Source organism: Dioscorea cayenensis, chromosome 16 (assembly GCF_009730915.1).
Source record: "Dioscorea cayenensis subsp. rotundata cultivar TDr96_F1 chromosome 16, TDr96_F1_v2_PseudoChromosome.rev07_lg8_w22 25.fasta, whole genome shotgun sequence".
Taxonomy (NCBI): domain Eukaryota; kingdom Viridiplantae; phylum Streptophyta; class Magnoliopsida; order Dioscoreales; family Dioscoreaceae; genus Dioscorea; species Dioscorea cayenensis.
Genome location: NC_052486.1, coordinates 16088960 through 16104957, shown reverse-complemented (window position 1 = coordinate 16104957; position 15998 = coordinate 16088960). Strand labels below are relative to the sequence as shown.

Here is a 15998-nt window from a genome sequence, read left to right as displayed (position 1 = left end):
CCACACACCTGTGTGGATGCCCGATTCCAACCCTATTTAAGTCATGATTTCAGCCCAATTTAGGGATCCATCTTTTCATCCTTTGGCCTATCTTTTCTCGCCTTTGGAGGCACCCACGGCTAGAGTTTGGAGAGGCTTTAGCTAAACTTTTGGAGAGGTTTACGGCCTTCAACACCGCGTTTCCTTCAGAAGAGGGTTATTGGGGGAGCTTTCGTCATCACCGATCCGGTAACGTGTGCCTAGGCTTGACGAGGAAACCTTTAGAGAAGACGCAACCACTCCACAAGACCGTAGACACGAACACCAACGGGGTTTTATTCATAGATTGCATATTTTTACTTTTGATTTCATTATTGATTGTATTTTGCTCCATGGAGAGCTAAACCCCTAGTGGGTACTTGGGCTTGTAAACCCTAAGATGATATTGTTTCTTTGACCTCTTATTATGCTTTCATTAATTGATGTTTTAATTGAGTTCCAATCTTGAATGCTTGTTGAGTTGATTTTTCCTTAGAGTGACACTAGGGTTGAGAATCCATTTTGGTAATCCTTGTGGATGAGTGACACATCATGAGGGTTAAACAATGCTAGATTAGAGATAGGTGAGATGGTGAGTTGAGAGATAGCGGAGCGTCCCCTTTCCTCTCCGGTGTGATTTATCCTACCTCCACATTCCAAAAGTTCTTTTCGGTCACAATAGAATGAAGTGCTAAGAGATGATCTCTGCTGGGGCTTAGTTGCACAAGCAACAGAGTAAAGCGTTGAAGTAATCCTTAGTATCTGGGGCTTAATTGTGACTAGGGATTTTTCGCCTGGACTAAAGGGTTAGATCTATTTTAGGGAATAGGTTTTATCACTTGGAATCCCTAGAGCCTAAAGCAACCTAGCACAGTGTGAGGTGTCGAGACTGAGAGATTTCTCCACGGGGGTATAGTGTAGGGTTAGTCACGGTTGACCTTAAGTTTTGGGACCGTGTGTTTAAGGATCTCCACGACTCGTTCTATATTAGTTAGGAAATATAATGATTGGTCTTGCACTTGAAACAATAGTCCTAGAGTGAGCAATGTTCGGGTGCCCCATTTATCATCGATTGCCTCTCCTATCTTTTATGTGCACCTTCTTCTTCTTTTCTTATTTCTATTTGCATTGATTCTTATCCACATGACTATTAATTTATTTTTGTTCTAGTTAAATAGCAATATTTGTGTTTCTAATCACTATTCCATGTGGATTCGACTACCTACCCACCGGGGTATTATTACTTTGACAAACCCATGCACTTGTGGTACTCACGCAAAAGGGCATTGTCAAGTTTTTAGCGCCATTTCCAGGGAATAGGCATTTTAGAAACACTTTGCACTTTGCTATTTTAGTTATACACCATTTATTCTATTTTACACTTTCTTATTCTTACATCGTTCTGATTTGTTATTCTTTCTTTGGTTGTAGCTCCAGGTTATAACCCGAGGGAATCCTTCAACATTGGTTGAAGGTGATCCTGAACTTAGATGAGCACTTCGTAGAAGGGGTAAAGAACCTGTGCAAGAACATATAAATCAAGCTAAGGCAGAGGGTGAAGGGTCAGATAGGGCAGAACAGAATGAGCAGCAGAGGACACTGTCAGATTATGCCAGACCCGTAGTTCTTGGCACATAATCTAGAATTGTAAGGCCACCGATTATAGCTCAGAAATTTGAGCTTAAGCCAGCAATCATCCAAATGTTATAGCAGTCATCACAGTTTAATGGTTTGGCCGATGAGGATCCAAACAATCACATAGAGAACGTCTTGAAAGTATGCGACATGCTCAAGATCAATGGTGTTACGGATGATGCTATCAAGATGAGGGACCTTCCCATTTTCCTTGAAAGGGAGAACAAATCAATGACTACATTTATTACCTAGAGCATCGATCACTAAATGGGAGGAGATGGTAGAAGCTTTCCTTGCTAGATATTTCCCTCCCCGGAAAATCTACAAAGCTTAGGAATGAAATATCCTCTTTTGTACAAACGGAATTAGAGTCTCTATTTGAGACATTGATAGGTTCAAGGAGCTCCTGCGGAAATATCCTCAACATGGGTTCCCCGAGTGGATGATCATTCAGACTTTCTGTAATGGGTTGAACCCGAGCACAAGATAGTTACTTGATGTTGCAGCAGGAGGTACCTTAGGAAGCAAGACCCTTGAAGAAGCCCGACATCTCATTGAGGTCACGGTTGACCTTAGGTTGGGGACCGTGTATTTTAGGTTTTTCACGACTCATTAAGCATCAGTTAGGAGACATAATAGTTGGTTTTGCACTTGAAGCAATTGTCCTAGGGGGAGCAATGTCCGTGTGCCCCACTTTCTATCGATTCCTGTTCCTCTCATTTTTATAGTGTCTCTCTTCTTTCTTCTTTCTTTATTTCCATTTTCATTGATTTTGTTTACACCACTATCAATTCATCTTCATTCTAGTTAAATAGCAATTTTTGTGTTTCTGATTACTATTCTTTGTGGATATGACTACCCACTCACTAGGGTATTATTACTTCAACAAACCCGTGCACTTGCAGTTCACACGCAAAAGGGCATTGTCAATATATAAAGGTCATAGAGGTTGAGGAAATTGATGAGGCCATGCTCATTGATGTGTTTGACTGTCTTCAATTTTGTGAAGCTCAAACCAAGGAGTTTATAGCAAGGAAAATGGCACTGCGTGTGGACTGGATTGAGAAGTATCTCTCAAGAATGGAGTGACTTATCCATCACTGCATATTCTCAACTATCAAATGTTCTAGCCATATAACTAAACCTAATTATCTGTTGTTTTATGCTTCATGCATTTTTGCATCTCATGCATTGTTTTGTATGTTACTATGTTGACAATGTCAACACCACAGTATGGCATGTTATTTGCATTTGCATCTACATAACCTAACTTTTATCATGTTTCATGCATTTCTTTCATGCAAGTTGCATTCTAGTAGCTAATGGCATGCTTATCTATCTGTGGACTTACCCGATGTTATCTATGCCATATTATGCCATATTATGAAGTGTATTTCATTTCACTACAACTGCTCGTTTATTCTCTTCTTTTTGTGTGTGTTTATTTTTTTCTAGGTGAGGCTGGTGTAACAATAATGAGTACAAGAGTTGTGACAATGCATAGAGGCAAGTTCATTTAATAAAGCCAAAAAGCAAATGGGGTGCACTGGTGGGGCAAAATGATCAATGGTTAAACGCCTTCCTTTTCTAGCCATATTTTTCCCCATTGTGGCTTTACATCGGCCATAATTACAATATGACTTACCATCAAAAATTGTGTTGTATTTTAAATTCATTGTATATCTGTCACTTTTTCATATTTGCCTCTGAACTTTTTTCCCATGAATTTTGATATTATGTTTGTTGGTTTTTCATGACTTATTTTTATTGTATACTATGTAATTGTTCATTGTTGCCATAGTAGTTAGCCATATTTCTTATCACCCTGTTGATAAGTTCTATCCATTAATTGCTTGGGTTTTTCTGCGTTTAACAAACAAGGCGTGGCAATTTGGAGGCATATATACTACCATTGCAACCTTTAGGTTTGTGTTCATTATTTGTTTTGAATTTTCACCAATAAAACAATATGTGGTGAAAGTTGGTAATGCTGATGAATATACATTGTCACCTGAGCCATATAGGCAAAGTTGAGCAATTGCAGCTACTTCAATGGGGTAACAACATGTTTTACAGGTTCATTGTTATGTTGTGTTTATGGGAAAAGGAAACAAAATTAACCCAAATTAAAACTTGCAAATTTAAAATTAACCAAATTTACGTAATTATTGTTATATTTTATTTGTTTAATAAACCATTTAAAAGTTAATTTAAAATGTAATTGTCGTTTTTTAATTTTCATTTGTCATTATAAAAATAGAATGTTTTGTAATTAATTAATTAATTAATAAAGATATAAATATCCTATTAAACAACATTACATTTTAAATGGGATTGATAACCTCTCTAACAAATATAGATGGGGTAATCTCACTCCATTCCCGAAGTGGTGATCATAACCCAACTTAGGTGTTACCAAACACAAGGAACTACGGAAGTCACTTTTTATAGCTTTTCACTTCCACCATCCAAACACCTGAAGTAGTTACCAATGTGACAATTTCCCTGTCAACCAAACATATGGAAGTAGAGATCTCCAACTGAACTCCACACTTCCACCAAAGTCGTGTTTTTAGACTTCCATCACTTCGGTCATTCACTTCCTAACCAAACACACCTATAACATGCTTGACACAATAAATAGGTTCAGGGAAGATGAAGAGAGGGTGGACAAAAGAAAATACTACACTAGAGATCCCAACCAAAAGTTGCTCTCCTATTGCAAGCTTAGATCTTTACAGTTCTCCAGCAGTGAATTGGTGTGATATTTTGTTTCTTGGTATGGCTCCTAATCCTCCTGAAAAAGGAAAAGATACCCCATGATTACTGGTGAGTGATTGATAAGTGCTTGTGTATAAGTAATACGAAGTATTCTTTTCTTACATTGAGCATCACTTTTATTAGATTTTATAGCTTATTCGTGTGTATTAGTGTTCTTTTTTGCATGTAGGGTTGTGGAGACAAAATTGGATGAAAGAAAGCAAAAGTAGATCATAGACGTGATTGTAATGAAGTTCTTGAATCGAACAAAGGTGAAGACACACGTTGTGCTCAAAGACATGTGGGTTTGTGCAACCTCCATTGTGCTTAAGAGAATACACAAAGTGGAGGGGCACAAAGGTAGTCACACTCATTTGTTCTGACTCGTCCAACATTAGCAAAAGCTCCGTCAATGTGGTTTCATTGAAGACACGATGCGATCTACTGCATGGATGTGTGCGAATTCATGTGGCCTAAATGAAAAGAGTGGATTCGGGAGCATTTTTGGTGAAGTACTGTAACAGTTACTATAACAAATCACTGAAGTAGTTACTGTTCATAGATCACAGAAAACTGATTTCCAAAAATCCACACAGGCATGTGGAAATTCCACATGCCCGTGTGGATGCCCGATTCCAGCCACTATAAATACCGCGTTTTGAGCAGTCTTGAAGGAGCTCTTCCCCATCTTTTGTCCATCTTTGGAGGTGCTCGCGGCTAGGGTTTGGAGAGGCTTTGCCTAGGTTTTTGGAGTGGTTCTACAGCCTTTGACATCGTGTTTCTTTGGAGGAGAGTTATTGGAGGAGCTTTTGTCATCACCGATTCGGTGAGATGTGCCTTAGGCTTGACAAGGGAACCTTTGGAGAAGAGGAGGCGGCTCCACAAGACCATCGATACGGACTACAAGGGGGTTTTATCAATAGATTGCATGTTTTCATTATTGATTTCATTGTTGACTGTGTATTGCTCCATGGAGAGCTAAACCCCTAGTGGGTGCTTGGACTCGTAAACCCTATGATGATTTTGTTTCATTGACCTTTATTATGCTTCTTTAGTTGATGTTTTAATTGAGTTCCATCCTTGAATGCTTGTTATATTGATTTTCTCTTAGAGTGACACTAGGGTTGAGAATTCATCTTGGTAATCCTTGTGGATGAGTGACACTCCATTAGGATTAGACAAAGCAAGGTTGGAGAGGGTCGAGAGGGTGAGTCGAGAGGTAACAGAATATCCCCTTCCCCTTCCAATGTGGTTTATCCTACCTCTAAGTTCGAAGAGTTCTTTGCGGTCATGATAGAGTGAAGTGCTAAGAGATAAATTCCACTAGGGCTTAGTTGTGCAAGCAACAGAGTGAAGTGTTGAAGTAATCCTTAGTGCTAGGGCTAAATCGTGACTAGAGGTCTTTCGCCAGGACCAAAGGGTTAAATCTATTTTAGGGAATAGGGTTTACCACTTGGAGTCCCTAGAGCTTCATGCAACCCCACACAGTGTGAGGCGTTGAGTATCCTTTTTCCGTCGGGGTATAGTGTAGCGTTAGTTACGGTTGACCTTAGGTTTAGGACTGTGTGCCTTTGGATGCCCACGAATCATTAAGCAGCAGTTAGGAGGCTTAATGATTAGTCTTGCAATTGAAATAATAGTCCTAGGGTGAGTAATGTTCGGGTGCCCCATCTCTCTATCAATTACCTCTCCTTATCCCTATTGCGCTTCTTTTCTTTTTTTTACTTTTATTTGCATTGATATTGTTCACACAACTCCTCAATCATTTTCACTATAGTTAAATAGCAATTCTTGTGTTTCTGAGTACTATTCCCTGTGGATACGACTACCCACTCACCGGAGTACTTTATTACTTCGACAACCCGTGCACTTGCAGTACACACACGTAAGGGGTGTGTCAGTGATAATATTTAAATTAATAAATATGGATATGAAATGTAAGTTTGGTTGACATGAATATTTGTGTGATTTGAACATTAAGTAGTCTTTGAGTATTCATCTCACATTCAAAAACTAGGAAAAATGCTATTTCAGATGCTATCAGATTCTTGATCTGAAACCTAATCACTTAAAAAAGATGCAATGCACGAAAAGACTTGCTCTTCTATGCCATTATTATCCACCACGTCCATAACCCCATCTTACTCTTGGAACTTGTAAACATATTGATCTAGGATTTCTCACAATCGTTATGCAAGATAAATGAAATACTTCATAAATAACCAACGGATTGATGTTCCGCTCTCTTCTAGATGTTTACTAATTAACATAGTCAATCTTCACCAGGAATATATATATATATATATATATATATTCAAGAGATAAGTATATATGGAAAAGTTTTTATTTGCCAATACTTACTTAATCTGGTGGTAAAGGCACTTGGCACTGCATGGGTAGGCCCATCATTATTACCGAGCCAAGTACTATTTTTTTGATTCTCTTCATAGATTTCCGCTAGGTCAAGGCATCACCGGGCACCGGCGAAGAATATAGTCAGTGGCATAACTAGGACCAAAACCAAGGGGTTGCTAACTTTAATTTAAAAAATTATAACTATTAAAAAAATTTATATCAATTTAACTTAAAATTATAATAATTAATATTTCAAAAAATATACCACAAATGATTACCATGAGATGGTAGTTGAATTATTTGGTCAAATTCAATCTAGTTTCCAAATTAAATATAAAAAACTATATTAATTCAAACTAGAAAATAATCATAATTAATATTTTAAAAAATATAACATATACATACCTCTAACGACTACCACAAGATAAAAGTTAAATCATTCAACCAAATGCAGTCTACTTTTTAACTAGTTTCATAAGACTTGCAAGAGCACAACATTCAACAAAATAAAAACTTCTTCTAAAGTTGTTTTTTTTTTCAGAATTTGAAGATTTTATAGAGAAAAATTATTAGGATAAATTCTTAATATAGTGAAGTGGCTTGTTATGAGAGAATTTAAAACATAAATCTATATTATTATCATATTAAATATGAATATATTAGTATATTATGTATATATGTCATATATGCACACACACACACACACACACACAAAAGTTATAACATGGGGCTAAGGGGGTGCTCAAACACCCCTTTGCCACCCTCTTCTGTCACTGAATGTAGCCACACACCACATTCTATTTTTTGGAATACATTTAATCCAACTGATCACATCCTTCACTTTTCCCACTAAGCCTTAGCTTCCTCTGAATCTAATGTTCCACTGTACTCCATAGCTCCATGCTTTTGTATCCTCTCATAGTTGCAGTCAAATGCTAGTCCCACTTGGTCCTGAACCTGGGCTTAAGCTTAGGCTACTATTGTTTAAATCAGTTATGGTGGGTTATTTGTAGGAGGAGTCATATTCATATCTCTTTCCGGGTTGCATGGCAAGGGGATTTATTATATAAGTAAAATTTCTGCAAATCTTCTGACTGTGCATGGCACACCCCTTGTGTGTAACCCGTAAGTGCACAAGTTTGTCGAAGTAATAAATCTCATGTGAGTGGGTATCGTATCCACAGGGAGTAGGGAATAAAAACACCAAGATTTCTACTTAACCAAGCGAAGATGAAACAATGATTCTGTTAATATGATGTAATGCAGACAAAATAAAAATAAAAGAAATAAGAAAGAGATGCATAAATAAGTGAGAGGAAAGGCAATCGATAAGAAGCGGGGTACTCGAATATTGCTCTGCCTAGGATTATCGCTTCAAGTGCAAAACCAAATATTATGCTTCCTAACTGATGCTCAATGAGTCATGGAAATCCTAAGATTCACAATCCCAAACCTAAGGTCAACCGTGACTAACTCTACACTATGCCCCGGCGGAGAAATCGATCAATCTCAACACCTCACACTGTGCAAGTTGCAAGATGCTCTAGTGATTCCAAGTGATAAACCCTTATTCCTATATATAGACCTAACCCTTTGGTCAAGGCGAAAGACCCTAGTCAGAATTAAGCCCCAGATACTAAAGTTCACTTCAACGCTTCACTCTGTCGCTCGTGCAACTAAGCCCCAGCGGAGTTCATCCTTTAGCACTTCACTCTATTGTAACCGCAAAGGACTCTAGGAAATGGAGGTAGGATAAATCACATCGGAAGGGAAAGGGGATGCTCCGCTACCTCACGACTCACCATCTTGACCCTCTCCAATCTAGCTTTGTCTAGCCCTCTAGTGTGTCAATCATCCACAAGGCTACCAAGATGGACTCTCAACCCTAGTGTCACTCTAAGAGAGAAATTATTCAACAAGCATTCAAGATTAGAAACTCAATTAAAACATCAATTAAGGAAAGCATAACAAAAGGTTAATGAAACAAATACATCCTAGGGTTCACAAATCCAAGTACACACTAGGGGATTAGCTCTCCATGGAGCAAGATACAATCAATAATAAAATCGAAAGTAAAAATAAGTAATCCATAGGAAAACCCCCTTGGTAGTCGTGTCGATGGTCTTTTGGAGTAGCCTCATCCTCTCAAAAGGTCCCCTCGTCAAGCCTAGGGCACACCTTGCCGGATCAGTGCTGACGAAAGCTCCCCTCAATAGCATCTTGCAAGATAAATGCGGTGTCGAACCCGTAGAAATGCTCCCGTGTTTCATAGTAACTACTACAGTGTTTTGCTACAGTATCTGCTACAGTACCCCCGCTAAAATGCTCCCGATTCCACGTTTTTCATCGACGCAACATAAATGGCCACACGTTTATGACGTAGATCACGTCCCTTCTTCAATAAACAGACTCATTGGTGAAAATCTTGTTATCATTGCACGAGTTAGAATACGCAAATGTGACTGCTTTTTGTGCCCCTCCAAACCATGTGATTTGCTTGAATACATGAAGGTTGGCACACATTCTCGTATCTTTGAACCCAACTTGTGTCTTCGCATTTGTTCCTTCCAAGATTTTCATCCAATGGTGCATTCACGATCTAGATTGGCATCTTTCTTTCATATTTGGCTTCACAACCCTACATGCACTAAAGAAACAAAAATACACATGTATTAACGCTAAAACCTGATAAAAGTAATGCTCAATGAAAGAAAAGAAAACTCCATATTACTAATACACAAGCACTTATCAAACTCCCCCTATACTTAAGCTTTTGCTTATCCTCATGCAAAAATAAAACATTAAAGCATAGAAGAAGGAAATATTGAAAGTGCTTGGCCTTAGGTTTACCAAAGCATGCAAGAAGAGCATTCTTTAAGTAACAGAAATTTCAACACTAAATATGAAAAATCAATGCTCTAGCTAAAAACTTGAATAAAAAAGGACAACAAACCCGAAATCATGTAAGTGTGTATAAACTCACTCAATTCAACCCAAAGTATACTCCTCAAAAGTTCTAAGTAATAAGGGACTTATTTATCTACAAAACACAACAAAATAAAAGAATGGTAGTAGCTTCACACATCCTCTATGGTAGCCCTTTCTAAAGAGGCCGCTAAGGTGGCTTTCACACTTTTGAGGTGGTAGCTCTTTTTACCAGGGTAGTAGCTTTCACTCATCCCATGAGATAGCTTTTTCTCTCTTAGGGCATAACTAGTATCCGACTTATGAGAGGAGCTTCATGCTTCATAGGCGGTAGCTCTTTCCACCCCACAATGCACAACCAAACAAGTATAAACTATTTCTCTTTTTCCAATTTTTTTTATATAACAAAACAAGAAATAAAATTAAAATAGCCCCATAAACATCGAACTTGAGTTTCCAAAAGAGTTTAATGAGTGAGATGTGCTACAAGTGTCAATCGGGCAAAAATTCCTAGAAATTCAAGTAAAACTAGAGCCTAAAAAAATATTCATTGTTAAAAGATTCTCCTAAACTCAAGAATACCATCATTGCAACTAAGGTGAACCGTTATTGGCTATGTGAGCATGCACAATAAAAGCATACGTATAAAGGACATGTGTAAAGCAAACTCCCCCCTCCACACTTAAGATGTACATTACCCTCAATGTACACATGCAAGCTCATTCACAGGTATAACAATTAAGAATTTATGTGGGAGTGGTAATCGAAACAATACTCCCCTGACTCCTAGTGTTGAAATTGATGGAGCTAAATCCTTCGGAGTGAAGTTCCAACGGGTTATGAAGCACACACGGCCAACTGTAAAACACTTTGGCCATAGCCATGACTAGTTCTCAATTCCCATACTGACAAGACCATCTGCACGCATACACAAGGGGATTCAGTGAAGCTCAATAAACAAAAATAAAATAAACTCTAGTATATAAAAGTAAAAGCAATGGAATACAACTTGAGACAAGATTAAAGATAAACTCAAAAGGAAAATCCTTTCTGAGTGTACAAGTGAAAAAGATAGTGCAAAAGTAAAATACGAGAAATAAAAGAAATAAAAGAAAGAAAAGACGCCACAAGCGTCGATGTCGTCGCCGGTCGGCTCTACTGTTGCTACTGGTGGAGATAGATCAAATGGTGCCTGTGGATCTAGTGATGTTGATGCTGACAGAGCCGGAGGGGTCCTGGGTCTCACAATGAAAGGTCAAGGCGCATCGCCGTCGAGTAACTGCTGTAAAATATCAAAATGCACCATCACCTCCATGTGGTTTGTGGCATGTGTAGCGCAAACCTCAGCCAAGTCTGCCAAGTCTGCCTGTAGCACCCTTACAGCGCTTTCGAGCCTCTCCAATCGATCATGGGCTCGAGGTGAAGAAAATACCCGAACTAATGGAGACTCCTGCACTGTAGGGGGGCCTTTCCTTGTGCCTTCTCTGTCTGTGGCTGCAACAATGGCTATGAACCCACTTCGGTATCGCCCTCAACCTCGGCTGTCTCAGAAGGAGGCATGACCACAATATATGCTCCTGGTCTGCATCTCCGGAGCATCAGCATCAATCTCATAGTGTCTATGCCAAGTGGAGTCAGTATAATGGCCTTCTCTGCCCCCCTGATAGCATCTAATAATCCCATCCCCATGATAAGTCTGGTGATGAAGGGGCTTGAGAAAAGAATACCAACTCTGGCATACTGGCCATGATGAGGAAGATAATCGGCCACAATATGTCCTAGATGAATCGGCACTCTCTGGACCATCGGGAATAAGTAAAGTAGATCCTGTCGATTCAACGCACCTGTGCTCTCACCTCAACCACTCACTGATCTACTGAGCACTGCGTGTATATATCTATAGCTCGGGTGGGTCAGGCACGTGGCCTTAGACACTTCTGGCTCATAATGACCCTATCCACACAACATCCTGTACACACACTGATGAGTCAAGCTGCCAGGATAATCAGTCAAAAGGTGCTCGTACTTCTCTTTGTCAGTAAAAGCCTCGTCATACAATCCCATCATGATCAAAAACTGCGTGATACTCATACTATAATAATATCCTAATGCTCGGAACTATATAGTGTCAACACTATCAAATCTAGAATATGACTGGTCGAACTAAAAAGATGCTAAAACCCCCAGCGTTAATGCGCGGATAGCTTGCTCTCAAATCGATAATAGCCTCCACCAGCTTCCTCTATCTCAGCGGTTAGTTCACCGCCTCACTGTACCTCTCTTAGTACATCCAAATCCAAAAACCAAGAGTGTCGAAACCTAATTTTTGATAACCTCTCAAATCAGACCTGGTGCTCGGGAATAGTGAATCCCATATCCTCTGGCTCGGGGGATGGTTTCACGTGGTCGCTTATTAGCTTGCTTCTACGATCGAGGTGCCATATCTGCAAAAATTGAGGAAAAATCGATCTAAAGAAACTCACAAAGTAACACTGCAAAAATCCACCCGGTCGTGTGGAAATTCCACACGCCCGTGTGGATCCACAAGACTTGAAAACCGCACAGCCACATGCCAAAAATCTAAAAATACATTTTAAAATCGTCTCTAAACTCTTTCTAAGCAAGCATAAACCATTTATTTGTAGAAACAAAGCAACATTCACCATTCTAATCGATTAAAATCAAATATGACGAAAGAAAAGAAGAAATGAGGGTTTACAGACAAGATGAATATGAAAACATCAAAAACGGCCGTAAAAATTGAGTACAACCCTTCTAAATCAGCAGTGCGAGGTCGGAAGAGTGATTAGAAGTGTTCTCTAAGAGATTGAGAATGTAAACGATGAAGAAACACAAAGTGATTTTAAAGAGCACCCACTCCTCTTGGAATTCTGCACATCTACAGGGCGTGTTGAAATTACCCACGCCCGTGTGACTCCACAGGAGAGTTCCACAGGAGCAGACGCACACCCCTGTGTGCTCTCGGGATAACACTCAATGCTTCCTGAACGCCACCACACGGGCATGTGGAAATTGCCCACGCCCGTGTGCCCGACCCACAGGGACAGACACACGCCCTGTGGCATCTCTGTCCAACCCAAGAAAACTCTCTAAGTGTAACACAGGCCCATGCAAAAATTCCACACGGGCGTGGACCATCACAGGACCATCTCACAGGTGCACTCACACGCCCCTGTGTATTCTCAGGATGGAGGAGAGCTCTTCTGCAGAGATCCACACTGGCATGTTGAAATTATCCACACCCATGTGATTATCATAGAATTATCCACAAGGGCGAGTCCACGCCTCTGTGTCTACTTGGGAAAAATCTCTAAGTCTCTTCAGGAAGACACACGCCCGTGCGGAAATTACCCACGGGCATGTGACCGTCACAAGGTTGTTCACAGGGGTGAGTCCACACCCCTCTGTCCTCTCGGAATGAGCTCTCAGTAAAGATGCACATCTGTATGGAAATTCCACATGGCCAGTGTTTTCTCTAGAGGGCTCAGAAAAACTGCAAGCTCTGTAGAACATGTCTAAACATATGTACACACTCAGAGCCTGCCTTGCATGTAACATATACTAGAGAAAAACACGAGGAAACTCGCTCAAATGACCAACAACTTCACTAAACACATTTAAGCACACGATAACACCAAATAATCCACAAGAAAATCATAGCATAAGCATCTACAAATCAAGACACCAACACTTAAATCCTTATTTCATGCAAACACTAAACTATACACTAAAAAAAACAGTAAAGACTTGGGTTTCCTCCCAATAAGCGCTTGTTTAACGTCACTTAGCTTGACGTACCTTGTCTTACCTCACGGGGGCTCATGGATGAAGGTTTCCCTATTATTCATGACTTGGAAGCACTGATGAGCATAGTCTTTTGAAGGTAGAGGAAGAGTTGTCGAGCTTGTTACAAACTTGAGGGGTCGTTACCCTCGTTCCATTCTTGCACATCCCCAATAGCCTTGGGCCATTTCTTGTGGTGTCTCCTTTACCCGCTTCGTTTTCCGGAGTAGCTTCTTCATGATCCCCGGGGTAGGTTGTACCTTCTCCTTTAGACCAAGCATCATCACGTCTTTAGTATCAATCTCTTGGTCTAGTAACCCCTCGTACAGGTCTGGATTCAACATTTCCTTCACATATTCATCAATTAGTTCATCTCTAGTGTCAAGAAAATAAAGAGTATCATCAAAGTCAAGAGAATGTCACATGACTTCGGCGAGGCGGTAGGTCAACTTGTCGTCGTCAACCTTTAGTGTCAACTCCCCACCATCCATGTTGATAAGTGCCTTGGAAGTACGCAAGAATGGCCTCCCAAGTATCAAAGGAACATCCGCATCCTCTTCGACGTCCAACACTACGAAGTCTATAGGAAATATATACTTGTCAACCTTGACAAGCACGTCTTCAATGATGCCCCTCGGATGTCTCACTGTTCGGTCCGCCAATTGTAAAGTTATCCGAGTGGGCCTAGGCTCTCCTAAGCCTAGCTTCTGGAAGAACAAGTATGGCATGATGTTGATACTGGCCCCTGAATCGGCCAATGCCATTTCTTCACCCAAATTACCAATGTTGCATGGGATGATGAAGCTTCTGGGGTCTTTCTTCTTATTCGGCATATTCTTTTGAAACACCACCGAACAAGAGGCATCTAGAATCACTGATGCACTCTCTTCTAACTTCCTCTTGTTGGTCAAAAGATCTTTCAAGAACCTAGCATACCGAGGCATTTGAGACAACGTCTCTATAAAAGGAATATTGATGCGCAATTGCTTGAATAGACCCAAGAACTTCTTGTATTGCTCATCATTTTAGTCATTCTTCAATCTTGAAGGATAAGGGATTCTTGGCTTGTAAGGTGGGGGTGTCACTTCCATCTCTTTGTTGGCTCTCTCCTCATCCTCCACGACCTCTGGTGCTTCAACATTGGCCTTCTCACTTGGAAGCCTACCCTCAACCTCACAACCGCTTCTCAAAGTGATCACCTTCACATGTTCCTGTGGATTGGTCTCGGTGTTACTCGGCAAGCTTCCTTGTGGTCTCTCCAATAGAGATTTCGCAATTTGGCCCCACTTGATTCTCAAAATTGTTCAAAGAGGCGGTGTGGTTGTGAAGTGTAGTCTCAACCGATTGAAACCATGTATCCAATGATTGCACAAATCTGGTCAAGGCTTTCTCTAAGTCGGTCATCACGGGTCTCCAAGCCTAAAACTCTATTCTCCATGTTTGGGGCTTATTGTTATTGAATACCCAGTGGTGCCATGGATTTTTGCTTCCCTTAGTTACTCCATGAGAAATTGGAGTGATTCCTCCACCCTTGGTTGCAGTGTTGCTATAAGGATTGCCTTGTACCCTTCCCGAATTTGCCCACAAAGTCTACTTGTTCAGTCGGGGCTGAAAGTAGCAACTGAAATAGGATAATCAGACGGCATATGTGAACACCCACAACCATCACAACCCATGATAGCGACTACCCTCGATGAAGTCAATGTATCTAATTTCTTGCTCAATGCCTCTACTTGGGATGCCAAAGATGTAACCAAATCGATCTCATGGAGTCTAGCCACTTTTTTCCTTTCCCTTGCATTCCATTGGTAGCTATTATGGTCATTTCTTCTACCAATTGTCGGGCTTCATCAGGGGTCTTGCTCCCCATTGTACCTCCTGTAGAGACATCCAAAAGTTGCCTTATACTTGGATTTAACCTGTTGTAAAAAGTTTGAATGATCATCCATTCGAGAAATCCGTGTTGTGGACACTTCTGCAAGAGATCCTTGAATCTCTCCCACATCTCAAACAAAGATTCAAGCTCCATCTGAACAAACGGTGATATCTTATTACGAAGCTTTGCTGATTTTCCAGGAGGGAAGTATCTTGCAAGAAAAGCTTCGACCATCTAATTCCAAGTCGTGATGGATGCTTTTGGCAAAGAATAAAGCCACTACTTGGCTCTTCCTTTGAGAAAGAATGGGAAAGCCATCAATCTAATAATATCATCCGAAACTCCGATGATCTTCAACATGTCACAAACTTCCAGGAAGTTTTTGATGTGATTGTTTGGATCGTCATCGGCCAAACCATTAAACTGAGATGACTGCTGAATCATCTGGATGAATGCCGGCTTTAGCTCAAAATTTAGAGCTGTAATCATGGGTCGCACAATACTAGATTGTGTGTATAAAACTGAGGGTCGGCATAGTCAAAAAGTGTTCTCTATTGTTCATTCTACTCTGCCATATTGTCTAACCCTTCAACTTATATTTCAGCTTGATTGGACGGTTCTTGCA

The 15998-nt window shown here is 40.2% G+C and overlaps 2 non-coding genes across 2 annotated transcripts; one reads left to right on the top strand and one right to left on the bottom strand.

The window, feature by feature from the left end:
* Window positions 1–1979: 1979 nt before the first annotated feature.
* LOC120279825 lies at window positions 1980–2085 on the bottom strand. The gene has a single exon (XR_005542125.1). It is a non-coding gene; the product is annotated as a small nucleolar RNA R71 (small nucleolar RNA).
* Window positions 2086–15452: 13367 nt separating this feature from the next.
* LOC120279780 lies at window positions 15453–15559 on the top strand. The gene has a single exon (XR_005542082.1). It is a non-coding gene; the product is annotated as a small nucleolar RNA R71 (small nucleolar RNA).
* The last annotated feature ends 439 nt before the right edge of the window (window positions 15560–15998 follow it).